This window comes from Sciurus carolinensis, chromosome 3 (assembly GCF_902686445.1).
Source record: "Sciurus carolinensis chromosome 3, mSciCar1.2, whole genome shotgun sequence".
NCBI classification, from domain to species: Eukaryota; Metazoa; Chordata; class Mammalia; order Rodentia; family Sciuridae; genus Sciurus; species Sciurus carolinensis.
The window spans coordinates 140,629,727-140,642,663 of NC_062215.1; positions in this window are offsets into that span (position 1 = coordinate 140,629,727).

Sequence of the window (12,937 nt, forward strand, 5' to 3'; positions counted from 1 at the left end):
GTGTTAAATTATATGTAAGCAATCATGTATATTAAATGTTACTGTATTTTCATTTGATGAAATCGCCTCAACTTATACATTCTATTTGCATGCTTTTTACGTCATCAATTATTATTTGAAGACTAGTTACCACAAACTAATACTAGTAATATTAGTTCTTATGATGAACATCCTGAATTGTTAAATTGTAAAGTGTGGACTTTTATTATCACAGGATCCCAGGTGATAAACGCTTCAGTACCTGATAATATCCAGTCAGCAACCACTCTGTTATCTTCAGCCTGTAAAGAGAACTGGACGGTTCTTTTTGAACAAGGGAAAAACACAAGATCAAGTAATTATTTTGGTCTGTTTTTTTCCCAGGCTCATATGTTTGTTATAGTTCCTAGCATCTTACAACTCTACCAGTATTAAGGTTAAACTGCCAAAATATGTTCCTAACTCGTCAAGGCATGGGCAAAATTTCATTTAAGGATGGTGAGGAGGCACTCTATTACTTATTTCATTTGGATATTTGTCTAATCCTATTAATATACACAAGGATGTGAGGAGAGGGTTCTACCTGAGGGAGAGGGCCTCTAGGCCACCCTCACAAGTTGGTCTGCATGAAAGGACAGAAAGGACAGTGTGTACCACAAGGGAAAATGTTCCAAACAGGCTAAGATAATTGAGCTGTTCTATTTATAATACCCTTAACTTTGCCACTAAAAGCTACCTTCTCTAGCATGGAAACCCACTTATGTATTTGGCATTGACCCATATCAGTGTTCCTCCAGGTTTGAAGTCCTATAAAATATGAATTTGAACAAAATAAATTGATCTAGAGCTCCCCTCAGAGGTTAGACCATGTAACACATACTGCGGGACAATTATAGTTGAAGAAATCATTCTGGATGACTGAATGCTAGATATCTCTTACCTGTGTCTGCTGTTTTAATCATATGGAAATCATTTAATGTGGTTTAATAACCTTAGGTGTTTCATATGATTTGCATGCAGATGGTTTAATATCTTTAGGCATCCAGAAGTAAATTTTGACCTACTTTAGATTTTTGCTACTTAAATTGCTTGATAACTTTTTCCCTCTGGAATTTGTACTTTTTAAAATATTTGTTTTAGTTGTGAATGGATATAATTTTATTTATTTTTTTAATGCGGTCCTGAGGATTGAACTGAGTGTCTCACAAGTGCTAGGCACATGCTCTACCACTGAGCCATAACCCCAACCCTTGAACAATTTTTGGCCTTTAATTTCCCTTCCATTTTGTTTTTCGGTTGAATATCAATAGACATTGCCCGATATTATTTATATCAAATAATAATCAGTAGTTCTCAGTAAACTTATAATTCCCCCTTTTTCAAAATCTAACCTGTATCGTTGATGTAAAAATATTCAACTCTCAATAATTACCTTTATGTTTCAGACACTATTCTGAAGTTGGAGGCATTGTATAATTTACCTTGCTAGAAAGAGGTATGGCAATGAAACATGAGACAAGACAGTAATTAAGACAGACTTCCATTTTATTGTCATTGGCAGTTAAATGTGACAGTTCCAGTGAACACTTCATAACAAGTCATTCCCTAGAGAGTGGAGATTGACATTTGTAAACAGTGTAAAGATAGTGAGTAGAGATTTCACAATTGGATGACTGATAAAAACAGTAGGAAAACTTATCCTAATGATGTCTTTGTTCCCTCTTTGTTACCTAGGTGGCACTATTCCTAACCCTGATTGATAAGGACAAATGAAGTCCACATCATGCTATCAATGATTCAATGATACAGTCCCTGTTTTTCCCTATGGTCTCCAGAGTCTTTGTGTTTCTACTATCTTATATGTATCTGAGAATGAAAGCAGAATCAATCATTACAAGCAATTACTCATATTTATAGAACAGGGATATGGTGGACAGTCATTTGGCTTTCTTCTGTATATATCTCCTGTTTTAATTTCCTTGCCAATAAGTTGGGTTTTCTTTCTTTATGTCCCCACACACTACCACAATTTAAAGCTCCAAGCCTATTTTTGGATGGTGGAGTGAACTGTGAGAAGAAAAGGGCAAAGATAAAAGAGGGCCAGAATTTGTAATAAACAGCAAGGAGACTGAACAAAAGCTCTGGGGAATTTTCCATAAGAAAGAGTAATTCGAAGGGACTATTTAAATTATTAAAGTGAAATTAGTTTATAGACTGATTAATTCAACAAATGTACATTGGAGTCCATTGTGTGACAAGTATTGTTTAGGTTCATAAGGTTCATTAATAAACTGCCTACATGAAGTCTATAATCTATCCCGAAACAGCAGTCAAATAAGAAACTAAAAAATACATAATTCATGTATTTTCAGATAGTTAGAAGGCCTTGGTAGAGTCATAAATTGGATATAGCAATAATCCTATGACAGTCTCTCCAAAGGAGATAAGTAGTATTACTGTACATAGCTGACTTGTGGGGACCAGTAACACTGAACACAGGTGTGTGTGTGTGTGTGTGTGTGTGTGTGTGTGTGTGTGTGTGTGTGTAGGACACATTTCACCAAGAACATGAGGATCTATACAGTCCCCACTTCAGAACTATCCAGGGTAGGCTTTCCGGATTAGGTTGAGGGGTTGGAGGGTGTGGTCTTTCCAGGAACAGTATATCCCACTATGCTTAAATTCCATGCAGCCCTGCTCTGAGTATGAGAGACAGCATATTTTCTAGGAACACAAGTAACTTTGTGCCTCTCCCCACAACCCCAACTCCTCCAAACATACACTATAAATCATCTCATTGCAGTGTCTAGCCTTGGAGAAAGGCACCCTCTCAGAAGCACAGTGTGAAGCAAGTGCTTATTAGGTAGAGGGAGAACCAAGGGCCACAGATTTGAGAATGTCTTAGCCAAGGCCTCACTGAATTCTGGAGCACAAAACATTCCTTTCTCGTTTATCTTGCAGTGAGCCAAAATGAGTGGACATTTTTGCTCAATGGAGAAGAATGCTACCTTTGGTTCCCTGTGGAGATCAAATCTGCAGTTGATAGTTAAGCAATGTGCTTGAGAAGGAACCTATGTGCTGCTGCATCTTGAAAGGAAAATCGCCAAGTTGCTTTGTCTTAACGAATTTGAGTAGAATCCTAAAATATTTCTCTTCAATACATGAAATTAAATATCAAATTTATAAAATATCCAATTTTATGTATATCCAATACATGAAATTAAACTAATACGACTTTGTGTTAAAATTTAGACTACTGTAGAATTAATGGATTTTTCTCTGAAATGCATCGACATGTTTATTTACCTTGTATTGCTTTATTATAGATTTTATTACTCTTTGTTTTATAGAGACAAATGAAGGTTTTCCCTCAATTACAAAAGAAAATGCCCTTATTATGAAAATTTGGAAGTGATAAAAATGTATAAAAGAGAAAATTTAATGTGTCCCTAATTTGTCAACTAGACTTTGAGTGCTCTTTTTATATTAATGTATTTGCTTCCAATATTTAAGGAGGATATATCTATTATGTTAACATAAGATTCTATTGACATACAGTTGTTTTTGCCTTTTATATCATATACCCACTATAATGTAAATTCTGAGAAGGTAAATGTTTGTTTTTTGTTTTTTGTTTTTTGGTTTTTGTTTGGTTGGTTGATTTTAGTATTTTAATTGATGAACTCTGTGCAAGAATAGTGCCTAGTACACAGTACACATTTTAAACATATTTGTCAAGTAAATAACACACTCACATTCTTTTGAAAATATAATTTTAGAGGCCATTGTTTAAAGAAAATGTGTCAGACCTTTACTCCCCAAGAGTCACGTTATTTTACATGAGAACATTTTATATAGGAGAGCTTTGTAGGAGCCCTATGAAATAATCCAGCCCTTCCCACCAAAAGGCAAAAGAAATTTAATACTTCCAAGGGGCCATTTAAGTTTCTCTATTCCTGAACCATTAATTGTCTATCCTAGTGATAACAGTTTTCTGTTAGGCAATAAAAATCCTTAACAGGAAAATTCTATACTTATTTGTGGTGATTGCAATCAAATTAGTTGGTAGAGTGCATTAGGTTAGTATTTTAAAATACCACCTCCAATTCCACCCCTCAATTTCTAGACTCATGAAATAATAGGATATTAAAAGTAGCCCTTTGCAAATTACACATATTTTATGTCATGTGCCACATACAATAGATCAAAGTTTCCTTTTTCTAAATCTGGGGTTCATAGTTTTATCATTCTCCAATAGCAACTGTTTTCTGAGTGATATATGTTAAAACCCAGAAAATTTCGTGAGTATCAGTCCTATTGTCAGCTTTGAAGTGACCTTTTTCTACTATAGGACATATTCTTTGAAAAGCCAAAGGTAAAAGACATGCTTTGTTCATTCAACAAAGCCTATTCACAAGTCTTGCTCTTGCTTTCTCCCAAATCGCTGACCACTGGGGACTCAACTTCTCCTTGAAAATCAGTGTTGACCTTGAAATCAGATCATTTCTCTTTCTGGACTAAGAGAATAAAGCTTCTTCTTAGATTTGAGCACTTGAAGGATTCCCCTCTTCTACTCTCCTCCAAGATCAAACCTGAGATGGGTAATAATGTTAAAACCCTCCACTAAGATTGTCCCATGCTACAAAACACTATCTGAAATCAGGCCTGAATTTTCCTTCTGTCAAATGATAATGTGGAGCTCTCCTTAAGTCCCTCCAATGAGTTGAAGCAGGACTAGCAATTTGACAAAAGAAGGTACATGGCTAGTGAGAAAATTGCTCCTGAAATGCAGCCAGACCTTCAAGACCTGATAAGGCCAAGAAAAACAATAAAATTCAATACTCACACTACAGGTTGAGCCCTTGGGAAAGGACAATCATGAATATGATTAAGTGAGTGAAATGAACCAGTATTGTAGGTGAAATTCAAGCTGTGCTGTACCTGGGTATCCCGTTACTTCTCTTTTGTTTTCACCAGCACCTGCTATCAAAGTGATACCAACTTCTCAAAGGGAAAATGATTATTAATGGATTAATATTCTTCAAATTCTACATAAAAAATACACTCTATTGAAAATTTTCTCTTATGGTACTTATATGTGCTGCAGTGACTTCAAATTTCATTGTGTTTTCCTATTACAAAAGCCACTATCCTAACCACTTGTACCATGAACTAAACTAGTGAGAGAACCTTCTTTTTTAACTCCTACTTAAATATAGTAGCTTTAGAGGTTTTCGTAGAAAGAGAAAGATCAGAATATTCAAGTACAGAAAGTGAATCCCAAATTTAATAAATCCATCAAATAAATCTCCCTCTTAAAGGCAGGGAATTAAGTGTACAACAAGATGTGTATTATCACCAGGATGTATTCAGACTCCTAGAATAGTCCATACCTTTGTAAGTAATATTTCGTCCCATCCTGTCACATGTCTTTTATTAAGTCATATAAAGGTAATTGTTACTGTCTTCTCTCCAGTTCTTCTCAGGAGAATGTAATCAACATTTAGACTACCTGTGATGTCATGTCCTTTATAAACATGAGGCAATCAAGGTCCCTATGGCATGGAGAGAGTTGAAATATTACCCCAAAAGGATAGCAAGAGTATTGGTTGCTAACCAGGCAAAAACAAATGTTTCTAGAAGTCCTTGTATCAGGTACTAGAAAAATGTAATTGTAAATTGCCTCAATCAAGAAGACTAAAACTGGAACAGAATGTTATCTATCATATTTTCCAAATAATTAAATTTAACTAAGCATTTTTAATACTTTAATGTCTTTGGGATTTGTTACAATGGGAAATTTGGAATGTAATATCATACTTGCATATGGTAAGTTTTTGATGCTAGCATTAATCTCAATAATTTCTCCACAAAATACTGCGTTTCATTTTGTAATTTGGTAGTAATTGAGATTTTGAGCACTCTAAGTTATTTTAATTATATTCATTCCTTAACTATGAAATTAAATAGGATTAAGAAAATACACTATTCATGAAACTAAGGAGAACTAATGAACTTTCCATTATGTTTCTTGTGAAATAATTCACTTTCTACAAATTCTTCTCTCTCTGTGCATCTGTTTCAATTTCCAAATTACCAAGGTAGATAATCCAATTGATCTAGGATTGGTCAGTTTAATCTACTTTGATTTAGCCGTTATCAAGGGGCAAGAGGAATAGGAATGAGAAATGTCATGGAAGGGTCATTGTGAGTCTGGCAGCAACCACATTTAAATTCAAATTTGTAGTTAACTTACTACATTATGGAAAATAACATATGTTGTTTGAGCCTCTATGAGCATTTTAACTATGAAATGTAAAGTTCCTTCTGAAATGTAGTATCATTTTGCACATATAAATGGTAAAGTGGTTAACACAGATAATACAATTATCTTGTCTACTATATTAGCCAAAATTTTAGGTTGCATAGCAGAGTGCTCAGCGATTTGAGCTCAAGACCTGTATCACCTTTATAAATTCTGGTTCCATGACTTACCAGCTCTTTGGCCTTCTACTTTTATCACTTCACCTTCTGTGCCCTTAGTTTCCCAACTGCAAGTTAAGGTAAATAGAATCCATTCCTTAGGGTTATATTGAGGGGGTATTGGGTTAATGTTGGAGCATGATTATATATATTATCTGAGACATATTGTATTACATGTATTATCTATAATTATTTGTTAATTAAATACATGAAGTTGCAGTTATTATGAAAAAGTGAAAAATTCAGCTAAACTGTTTGAAAGGAATCAATAACATGAATTTGTAGCCAGGCACTGTGGCACTTGCCTGTAATCCCAGTGTCTTGGGAGCCTGAGACAGCATAGTTAATTCAAAGCCAGGTTCAGCAACTCAGCAAGGCCCTCTCTCTAAATAAAATGTAAAAAGGGCTGAGGATGTGGCTCAATGATTGAGTGCAAAAGACCTGAATTTATCAGGCCATGGTATATGGAGAAATATGTTTTTTTTTCAGAGTATGAGTCAAACTTAAATATAAAGGAAATAGAAAAATTTAAAGATGATATGAACAAATATGGTTAAATTGCTAATAGACTGCATAAACTATTAAGGAAATAATATTGAATATTTAATTAGATGGCCTGTAAAATAATCACTGACAAGGTTTGGAGGGGCTAAAATGTATGATGTTTTAATTAAGTACAACCCATAGCTTATCTAACTCCCTAATCTCCCTTTAAGATCATTATTTTTTTAAATTATTTTTATTTTATATTTTTCCAGAATTTCTATGAATACATTATAGTAATACATAATGATGGGGTTTGTTGTTACATATTCAGATATGCACAAAATATAACAATATAATTTGGCCTATATCACTCCTCAGCACTTTCCCCTCTCATTCATTTCCCCATCCTTTTCTCTACTGATTTCCATTTATTTCCATGAGGTCTGCCTCTGCTTTTCTTTTTCTCTCTGGATTCCACATATCAGAGAAAAACATATGATCTTCAAATTGACTTTTGAATTGACCTTCTGAGTTTGACTTATTTAATTTAATATAATGGTCTCTAGTTCCAACCATTTTCTGGCAAATAACATAATTTCATTTTTCTTTATAACCAAATAAAACTCCATTGTGTATATATACCATAGTTTGTTTATCCATTCTTTCATTGATGGATACCAAGACTGGATCCATAGTTTTGTCATTGTGAATTTCTGCTGCTATAAACATGGATATGCATGAATCACTGAAGTATGATGACTTTAATTCTTTAGGATAAACAGCAAGGAGTGATGTTACTGAATCATAAGGTGCTTCCGTTCCTAGTCTTTTGAGGAAACTCCATACTGATTTCCATATTGGTTGTAATGATTTACCATCCCACCCATAACAAAAGTGTTCTTTTTCTCCACATTTAATATTATTTGTATTCTTGATGACTACCATTCTGACTCATGTGAGATGAAATCTCAGTGTACATTTGATTTGAATTTCCCTATTGTTTATAATGTTAAACATTTTTTTCCATGTATTTATTGGTTAATTGTGTTTCTTCTTTTGAGAAGCATCTTTAATTATTTTGCCCATTTATAATTGGATTATTTGATTTTTGAAGTGTTTTTTGAGCTTTCAACATATTCTAGATAATAATCCTATGTCAGAAGAATAGTTAGCAAAGATTTTCTCCTTTTCTGTAGGATATCCCTTCATATTTCTGATTGTTTGTCTTTGCTGTGTAGAAACTTTTTAAATTTTTTTTTTGCGAGGGTACAAGGGATTAAACTTAGGGGCACTTGACCACTGAGCCACATCTCTATTTTGTATTTTATTTAGAGACAGTGTCTCTCTGAGTTGCTTAGCACCTCACTTTTGCTGAGACTGGCTTTGAACTCTGGATCTTCCTGCCTCAGCCTCCTGAGCTGCTGGAATTACAGGCATGCACCACTGCACCCAGTCAGAAACTTTTTAATTTATGTCATTCCATTTACCAACTCTTGGCATTATATCCTGAATTTTATACTTTTTATCAAAAAAGTCATTGCCTGTGCCTAAATCCTAGAGTGTTGACCTTATGGTTTTCTTCTAGGAGTTGCATAATTTCTGTTCTAATTTCTAGGTCTTTGATCTATTTACAGTTGACTTTTGTGCAGGGTGAGAAATAAGAGTCTAGTCTTCTTCATGTGGATAACCAGTTTACCTAGCATCATTTGTTAAAAGGCTGTTTTTTCATCAATGTATGTTTTTGGCAACTTTGTCAACAATCAGATGATTGTAGATGTGTAACTTTGTCTCTGTGTTTTCCATTGTTTACCATTAGTCTATGTGTCTGTTTTCATGCCAGTACCATGTAACCTTTTTTAATATAGCTCTGTAGTATAATTTAAAGTCAGGTATTATGATGCTTTCACCATTGCTTTTTTAGTTTAGAATTGTTTTGACTAATCTGTGTTTTTTAGTCATTCAAATGAATTTCAGGACTATTTTTTCTAGTTCTGTGAAAAAATGTCATTGATTCTAATATTTCTTTTGGTTGTATGGTCATTTTGACAATATTAATTCTGCCTATCCATGGACATGGGAGGTATTTCCATTTTCTAAGGTTTACTTCAATTTCTTTCTTCAATGCTCCATATTTCATCATTTCATTGTAGAGGTCTTTCACCTCCTTGGGTTAGATTTACTCATAGGTATTTTATTTTATTTTATTTTATTTTATTTTATTTGAGGTTATTGTGAATGTAATTTTCTCAGCATTTTCAGTGTTGGCATATAAGAAACTTACTGACTTTTGTATACTGATTTTATAAACTGCTACTTTGACAAATTTCCTAGTTTTAGCAGTTTTTACTGATGCTGGCTTTGAACTCGCTATCAAAGAGTTCTTTGAATCTTCAATGTATAGGATCATATCATCTCCAAACAGTGATAATTTGATGTATTCTTTTCCTATTTTTATCCTTCTTATTTTCTTCTCTTGCCTAATTGCTCTGGCTAGAATTTCTGTCATTATATTAAATAGATGTGGTGACAGTAAATATCCTTCTTTTCCCAGATTTTAAAGGAAATGCTTTCAGATCTTCCCCATTTACTATGAGGTTGGCTCTGGGTTTTTAATATATAGGCTTTATGATGTTAAGGTATGTTGTTTCTCTTCCTAGTCTTTTCAGTGTGTTCTATCATGAATGGGTGCTGAATTTATCATTGGCCTCTGCATCTATTGAGATAACTACATGATTTTTGTCCTTAATTCTATTTATGCAATGAAATACATTTATTGATTTGCACATATTAAACATTCTTGCATCTCTGGAAGAAAATCAAGTCGTCATAGTGTATATCATCTTAATATGCTGTTGAACATAATCTGCTAATATTTTATTAACTACTTTGCATCTTTGTTCATCAGGGATATTGTTCTGTAGTTTTCTTTTTCTTTTTTTTTTTTTTGATGTGTCCTTATCTGTTTTTGGTATGAGTATGATACTGGCTTCATAGAATAATTTTGAGGTGTTCCATGTTTTCTATTTTATGGAAACTTTGAGGAATATTGGCATTACTTCCTTTTAATGGTATAGGAGAATTCATCTGAGATTCTATCTGATTCAGGGATTTTCTTTGTTGGAAGGACTTTCATTAATGCTTATATCTTATTGTTAGTTTTTGGTTTGTTTAGGTTTTCTATGTCTTTTTGGTTCAGTTTGATGCATCATATTTATCTAGAAATGTATCCATTTCTTCTAGGTTTTACAATTTGTTAGAATATAAGTTTTTAAAATTGTCTCCAGGGCTGGGGAGATAGCTCAGTTGGTAGAGTGCTTGCCTTGCAAGCACGAGGCCCTGGGTTCGATCTCCAGTACCAAAAAAAAAAAAAAAAAAAAATTGTCTTCAATGATCTACTAGACTTCTGACATGTCTGGGGTGATTTCTTCTTTTTCATCTCTAATTTAGTAATTCATTTTTTCTCTCTTTTTCTTTTGGTTAGTTTGGCTAAGGGCTTACTAATCTTGTTTATTTTTTCAAATAAACAGTACTTTGTTTCATTAATCTTCTGTAATTTTTTTCTCAAGTGTATTGATTTCTGTGCTGATCTTAATTATTTCCTTCCTTCTACTGGAATTAGTTTGTTGTTCTTCAAGGACCTTGAGATTCATCATCAGTTTGTATACTTGGAATCTTTCTGATTTTCTTATATAGGCACTTATTAACTTTCCCCTCAGAAGTGCCTTCATAATGTCCCAGAGCTTCTGCTATATTGTATTACTATACTCATTGAGTCTAAGAATTTTAATTTCATCCTTGCTTTCTTCTATCACCTATTCATTATTCAGAAGATTACTGATCAATCTTCATGAGTTTATATCATTCTTGTAGGGTTCTGTCATATTGATTTCTGATTAATTTTGATTTGAAATCTGCTTTGTCAGTATGACAGTAACTATTTCTGCTTATTTTCATGCTCCATTTAAATGGTATATCAATTTCTATCTTTTCACTTTTAGCCTGTGACTGTATGCCTGAAAAGTGTATCTCTTGCAAACAACATTAGGTCTTCTTGGTTTTAGTGCATTGGGCATCCTATATCTTTTAATTGGAGAGCTGAGATCATTTCAATTCAATGTTATTATAGAGATGTTTATTCCTGCCATTTTGATTAATTTGGTCCTGTCTCTCATTTGCTTAACTACTCTTCAAGTGAGATTTTGTTCATTTGTGAGCACTGGGGTGTGTTTTATTTTTATTTCTTCTGTGTGGAGTATTTCCTTAAATAAGTTCTATAGTGTCAGTTTAGAAGTCATAAATTCTTTAGTTTCTGTTCATGTGGAAGGATTTATTTCACTTTGATTTTGAAAGAATTTTGCTGGATAGAGCAGACTTGGTGGACAATTATTTTCTTTCAGGGCTTGGAACACATCATTCCCAACCCATGTGGCTTTAGAATTGTGCTGAGAATTCAGAAGTGATTTTGATTGGTTTTGTCTCTATGTGTGACTAGACATTTTTCTCTGGAGGCTTTTAAAATTCTATCCTTCTTGTGTATGTTGGACATTTTAATTATACTGTGTCCTGGAGAAGTTTGTTTTTGATCTTGTCTATTTTGGAGTTCTGAATGATTACTTTATCTGGATGACCATCTCATTCTGAAGGTTTGGAAATTTTTTTCTCATTACTGTCCTGAAAAGATTATTTATTCTGTAGGCCTGCATCTCACAACATCCTGTATTTCAATGATTCTTAAATTTGTTCTCTTACCATCATTCCATAGTTCTTGTATATTCTGATCATGGTTACTTATTTTCTTTTTTTTTAACTACTGTTTTAAAGTTCAAGGCTGGCCACTTAGCCTCTCAGCTCTGAGATTTCATCTTCAGCATGGTCTACTCTATTTGAGAGACTTCAACCAAACTTTTTATTTGATTTATTTTTGCCTTACATTTCCAAAATTCTGTTTGATTCTTCTTTGGTATTTCTATGTCCTTATTGAATTCCTCATTTTCATCCTGTAGTGACTTCCTTACTTCATTCAATTGTTTTTCTGTGTTCTCTTGGAATTCATTGATAATTTTTATAATAATTTTTTTGAATTCTTTAAATGATATTTCATCCACTTTGACGTTTTTGGGATTAGTTGCTGGTGAATTATAAATTGTAGGAGGAGGCTTTTTTCATGTTTATATAATTTTATTTATTTTTTTATATTTTTAGAGAATTATTATTATACAGTAATGTTCAAACACCAGTGCACCAGTGCCCAGAGCAGCCTCTGGATCAGCTAAGTTCAGGCTGCTTTCTGATCTCAGTTTTTACATGCTAAGTCTATTTATTGTGTTTCTTTCTGTGTTCTCCCTCCCTCTGTGCTGAAACAACTCCATAATTGCTGTTGCTGATGCCACTACCACCACTACCACCACTGTTGCCACTGCCACAACTGACTTGGCTCCAATATAGTCTTTCTTCTTTGTTTAATGTACCCAAATTTCTGAGTCTTAAAGACACTCTGTCCAATATTAAGTTTTAGTGAATTCCCTCTTTCTCCCACCTCACTGGAAGCATTACTCCCACTGCTTAAATCCTGAGCCATGGAGCAACTAGAGATGTCGCTGCTCTCTAGACCACCATCTAGAATCTCTCTCCCTTGAGGATTTTTCTACTTTCAGAGAGCATACGTATTTTTCTGCTCTTTTTCATACACTTAGCAAGTACCTTTGATCTTTGTTAGACCAGCAAATATGGCTGCTTCTAGAGAAAAACATTTAAAATCCTCTTGTCACACAATGAAACAATGATATGTAGTATTTAATCTCTGTCTGCTTGACCATTTTGTCTATGTCTTGATTAGCTCTGAGGCAAAACCAGGGAAGGGAATATTATTTATTTCCAATACAGGAAAGAAGGCCAAGATCTTCTCTTCACTACAAGATAGTTAAAAATAAAAAATAAATAAATAGACCATCTGCCTATGTTCACACAATGCAATGTACATGATTCAGAC